Raw genomic sequence first — 6,000 nt, 5'->3', positions numbered from 1 at the left:
ATTTTCTATCGTGTTTCATATTTCAACTGGTTGATATTTCATTTGAGTTTGATCCAATTTATTTCTCGATGTGATCTAGTCTCCATTATCGTAGTGATTCTTGTTTCATCTATATGTTTGGTTTGAGTATCCGCTGATATGTTTTTGGAGGCCAATATTTTGTTCTTTTTTAAATTTTGTTCTATTTTGAATTTGAAATTGGCGTGAAGTTGACGTTGAAGTTGACAAGGAAATAAATGTCTCTTTTGTTCTTTGCAAGTCTCGGTACTGCCCTGCTCAGCGTGGTTTTTAAAAACTTAAAATACTTGACTAGGCACGCAAAAAAACACTTATTCGTGGCAGAGGTTTAGGTGACATAACATACTCCTCCGGATGCTTAAAGACACCCTCCTTCAGGGTGTTGTCAATTACATAAAATACTCCGCTAAATGCCGCAAAACTACTCTTCGACGAAGTAATGGACAGCACGAAATAAAAAAACAGCACGACTAAATGCCCCCCAAAGCTCTCCTCCTCAGCGGAGTGATAAGATCGTAAATACTCCGCTATGTGCTTGAGAAAGCTCCCTCCCTTAGGGGAGTTTACTAGACACGCCCTTTTAGCGTAGTAAATAGAAGTCCGCATGCTGAGCACGCTAGAGGACAAGAAATTCACACCCTATCTCGGGTATTTCCATTTGGGGTGCAGGAATGAGGAGGAGTAGATGCGGGGTGGACGAGCTCTGCGTGTAAAAGAGTCCGTTTGCAACAGGACCCAGTAACGGTTCTAGATAGGCGCGAGAGAAGGATGGGCGGGGATGGGGGAGTGCGATGAGAGAGGGACTGGACGCGATTACACGGTTTCTGGAGGGCTGGCTAGGGAGAGAAATGGGGCGGTTTCAAAACAGCACACGACGAAACGGCACGCGACGGAAGAGCACGGACATAACAGCATGGCGTCAAAAAGGGCAGGCGAAAGAATATCACATTGACAAAACAGCACGGCGTCAAAACAGCACAGCGATAGAAGAGCACGATTTTATGTAACGCCTAAATGGGAATTGTTAAGGTTTTGTCATGTATACAAACATTATTGAAGGGGCAAAATGCTCTCAACGAACTATTCTTCACGTTCCGTCACTCTTTCACGGAAAACAATGTTCCGGCGTTAATTACTACATTATGTAGGATGCTTGAAATGAAGCGGCAAATGCGGTAAAACTATTCAGACACCGACAGAAAACGGACTTGTATAGAATCACAAAATTCAAAAGGAACAGGCGAAAGGTTCGCTGGCATGAAACTCAAAATTGCTTTTTAACATGAAGGTTCATAGTAGCGTTACTAAACAAAGGCTTAGTTAGTGGCGCCAGTTTATAGAAACCATCACTTTCACAAATTGTTTTTGAAGTAGCCTTACAATGTTTGATGATAATACCAGAGTATGATGATGATGATGATGACTATTAATAATAATAATAATAGTAATAATCAATCAATCAATCAATAAATCAATCAATCAATCAACCTTTATTTTTGGTGCCCAGGAACAACCCTAGGGTCTTGGTACTGGTACACCATATACAAGCATTCATAAAAACAAACTAAAATCAAGACAACACAACACAGAAAACCATATATATGAAAGAAACAATAAAGTAAAAATAGTTACAGAGATCCCAGAAAGCAAAACAGCCAAAAAAGAAAAAAGGAAGCCTAGTGTTAGAAGCCATGACACCCGGCCAGCAAAACGTTGAGGGCACGTGAAAAATTGAAAATACACAATCAAATACTCAATGAACATGACGGAGATAGATTATACACATAAAACAAAGGTTTTGTAACAAGATCTCAGGAAGTTTCAAAATGGAAAAACGAAGTTCAGCGTTACAAGCACTGACACTTAAACCGACAGAAATTCAAGCAACACAAAATCAGGAAAAGTAAAAAACAAACAAGCAAGATGATGATTTGCATAGAATAAATACGGAACAGAAATACGGCACATAAATGACAGAGAGGCACTTAAGCTACAACAGTTTTCAATTCATTAAAGAACAAAGACAAAGAGCTCTGGAATATATCAAGACGATCGGAATATTCATTATATGCACATTGTATTCTGCAGATGCACGAGCGTCGTCTACTTAAAGCATCTGTTCTGAACGTTCGAAATCTTCGGAAAAGTTTGTTCGGCAAGTTGACATTGATAAGTGCAACCAAGTCATCATACAAAATATCACCATGAAGAAGTTTATAAAGAAAGATAATGTCAGCTCTCATTCGTCGACACCAAAGGGAAGGAATACTTTTCAGACAAGACATGCTGCCATTTGCGTCTTCTTGTACATGACGGAAACGGTGCCTAAAGATAGAAAGGAACTTATTTTGAACCCTTTCGATGCGGTCACTATTGGACTTGCAAGTTCCATTCCAAACAACAGAACCGTATTCGAGAAGAGGTAAGCAGAGAGCTGAATACAACTTTAAGAAAGGAAGAGGACTTTTAAACTCTCTAGAATACCTGCAAACAGCACCCAGACATCAAAGAGAGCGTCCGGTAATTTGTGTAACGTGGGAAGAGAAAGTCAGAGAAGAATCAAATAGTACTCCCAAGTCCCGAATTTCGGTCACCCTCGGCAGTGCAGTGCTTGCTATTTTATAGGAATATTGCAGCTGTTGAGTTTTCCTACTATAGGAAACAACTTTAGTTTTTGAGGGGTTCAAAATTAAGTCGTTTTTGGTGCACCAACGATGGAATGACACGATATCAGCCTGAAGAGAATTACAGTCCTGAACATTACGCACTTCTCTGAAGATTTTTATATCATCAGCATAAAACAAAAAAGATGAATTTTGAATGGCAGAAGCAACATCGTTAATGAAAATGGAAAAAAGAAGGGGGCCCAGAACGGAGCCCTGGGGTACACCACTTGTTGCTTTGTATCTAAATGATGTTTGACCGTTAACACTTACATAGCAATATCGCTCCTGGAGATAGCAACGTATAAGATCCACTAAAGAAGCGTGAACATCTAACAGAATGAGCTTGTCAAGCAATAACGAGTGGTTGTCTACATCAAAGGCCTTGCTCATGTCACAGTAGACCGCATCAAGCTGGCTTCTACCAACAACTGCTGGGACAGCCATGAAGCATGCGAGGTTTGTGGAAGTTGAGCGACCACGCATGAAGCCATGTTGATTAGGAATGAGGACGTGTTTAAGTGAGAAAGACAAGACCGCATGAAGAGATAACTCGAATATTTTAGAGGCAGAACAAAGGAGTGACACTGGCCTATAGTTCATAATAATAATAATCAATCAATCAATCAATCATGTTTATTTACGTGCCCAGGAACAGCCAGAGGCCTGAGTGCTGGCGCACGGATAGTTATATGAAAACAAAATACAAGAAACATATTGCAAGAAACAAACAAACGACAAGACAGACACATATTGAAGTAGCGAAAATTACAAAAATAAAGCACAGGTAAAAAAAGAAAAAAGAAGATGCCTTTGTGGCTCAGCTTATTGTAATGAATACACAACAAGCAGAGAACAAAGTTTGACAGTAAGACAACAAAAACAATGACAAGAGTATAGAGACAAATGATAAGACAAGCATGATAAGTAAACAGTTTCAAAAACAGGCAACTATATTGGTTAAACAGAACCGCAGAGAAACCAAATTTCAGCAATAAAAAAAAAGAAAAACGAACGACAGAGATATCATAGATGTTTAACATACTGTGTTCAACAGCGCAGTACGGTAAATTGTAAAGGAGCTTTGAAAGATGTCAAGGCGTTCAGAGAAACGGTTGTAGCAATTCTGTATTCTGCGCACTGGAGAATGATTGGAGTTGCGCGCAGCGGTCAAGAAAGGGCGATGCGACCTGGTGGGCCTCTGTGGAACACTAAACTCTAAACAGTTAAGCAGGTCCGCGCAAGAAAGGTCACCATGAACAACTTTGTGAAGAAATGTAAGGTCTGCACGCATACGTCTGCAGGTCAACGAAGGAATGGAAGGAACTATGGGTAAGTCATAATCAGGACCCGGACTGTGATTGTGATGACGGTGCTTATATATGGATAAAAACTTCTTCTGCACACGTTCTATTAATTCACTACTAGATTTGGAGATGCCGTTCCAGGCAACAGAAGCATATTCTAACTGGGGGATACATATTGCATTGTATAGCATTAGAAATGGATCTGGAGAAGAGAATTCCTTTGTAATCCGACACACATTTCCAAGACTTCGGAGCGCTCGCCGGGTGATGAGCCTAATATGAGAAGAAAAAGAGAGGGTACTGTCGAAAAGAACTCCGAGGTCCCTAATCTCCTCAACCCTTTGCAAAGGAGCTCCCTCTATACTGTAGGAAAACAGTAGACGATGGGTTTTACGGCTGTACGTGACAACCTTTGTTTTAGCTGGATTTAAAATTAGACAGTTTTTGCTGCACCAGACCGATAATTCCGACACATCCCTCTGCAAGGCACAGCAGTCCTGAAAACTGCTAATGTGCCTAAATAGTTTTACATCATCAGCATAGAGAAGAAATGAAGATTTTGTTAACAGTGTTGACACATCATTGATAAAGATAGAAAACAATAGTGTACCCAGCACAGAACCCTGAGGTACACCACTCGTTGCAGTGTAAACACTAGACCTTTTGAAGTTTACATCTACGTAAAAGGACCGGTCAAGGAGATAGTTGGACAACAAGGCAACAAGGCTTGCATCAACACCGGACATAGTAAGCTTGTTAATTAATAATTTATGGTTCACTACATCAAACGCCTTACTGAGGTCAAAATAGATAACATCCAACTGGCCGTTTTCACAAACTGCAGCCGAAGCCTGAGTCATGAAGCTTGCAAGATTTGTAACCGTCGATCGACCCGAGAAAAAGCCGTGCTGATTTGGTATCAGAACGTTCTTGACGCAGGCAGCAAGAACGTTGTGCAGAGCTGACTCAAAGAGTTTTGAGGCGACACAAAGGAGTGAGATTGGGCGATAGTTGGTAACGGCTGACTTATCACCAGACTTAAATATTGGAAAAATCCGAGCAATCTTCCATGCACGAGGAAATTTGCCGAAAAGTAAACAGTTATTATAAATGGAAGTTAAGACAGGCACAAAAATGTTGCCGTAAACCTTCATGAGGGCTGCTGGAATTCCGTCTGCACCACAGGAAAATGACGGTTTCATCCGTTTAAGGCTATCATTGACAAGTTTTTCATCGAACATAAGTGTACTAAAATTAGACATATTATTAAACGATAGGCGTTCGTCGTGACCATCTGGCAGTTGAAAGACAGAATGAAAGTACTGAGCAAAGCTAGTGGCGACATCCTCAACCTGTTCCCTATCGGAATTAAGCAGGCTAATGTGTTCTTTAGACTCCTTAGAACGGCCGCGTACATACCTCCAGAAGTCAGCCGGTTTCTGAGACGCAGAAGCCTCTAACGACTCTATATAGAGCTGGTGGTCACGCCGGTAGAGGCTTTTACAAAGTGAGCGATACCGACTAAACTCCGCTTTCCACTTGTCGAGCCCAGAACGCTTGGCCTTTTTGTGGGCGCTGTCCTTAAGTTTAAGCGAACTTCGAAGTTCTTTAGAGAACCAATGGGGAAATTTGGAATGAACAGGCATATAACAAGGGATGTACTTTTCCATGCCACTCCTGACAATTTCGGTAAAACGTCGAACCTGTTCGTCAACATCATTGACATCAAAAACACTAGACCATTCAGCAGATGAATAAAAGTGATAGAGCCCAACATAATCTCCACGCTTGAAAGCATATCGCGGGACTGCACAATCGTCAACACCACCATAGCAATGCTGGGCAGCGACAGAGACAGAGACAATAAGAGGGGGGTGAAACTTGTCGGGGTGTACAAGAGATATTTCGGAGGCACACACTTCTACGTTTTTCAAGTTCGAGAAGCACACATCTAGGACATTACCACAGAAGTTTTCTATGTGGCAGAACTGCTGCAAGGAGGTGAATGATTG

The sequence above is a fragment of the Haemaphysalis longicornis genome, unplaced genomic scaffold (assembly GCF_048455015.1).
Source record: "Haemaphysalis longicornis isolate Haplotype H1 unplaced genomic scaffold, Haemaphysalis longicornis Haplotype H1 scaffold_14, whole genome shotgun sequence".
Classification (NCBI taxonomy): Eukaryota; Metazoa; Arthropoda; class Arachnida; order Ixodida; family Ixodidae; genus Haemaphysalis; species Haemaphysalis longicornis.
The sequence above is the reverse complement of the archived record's forward strand: the minus strand, read 5'-3'. Positions refer to the sequence as shown.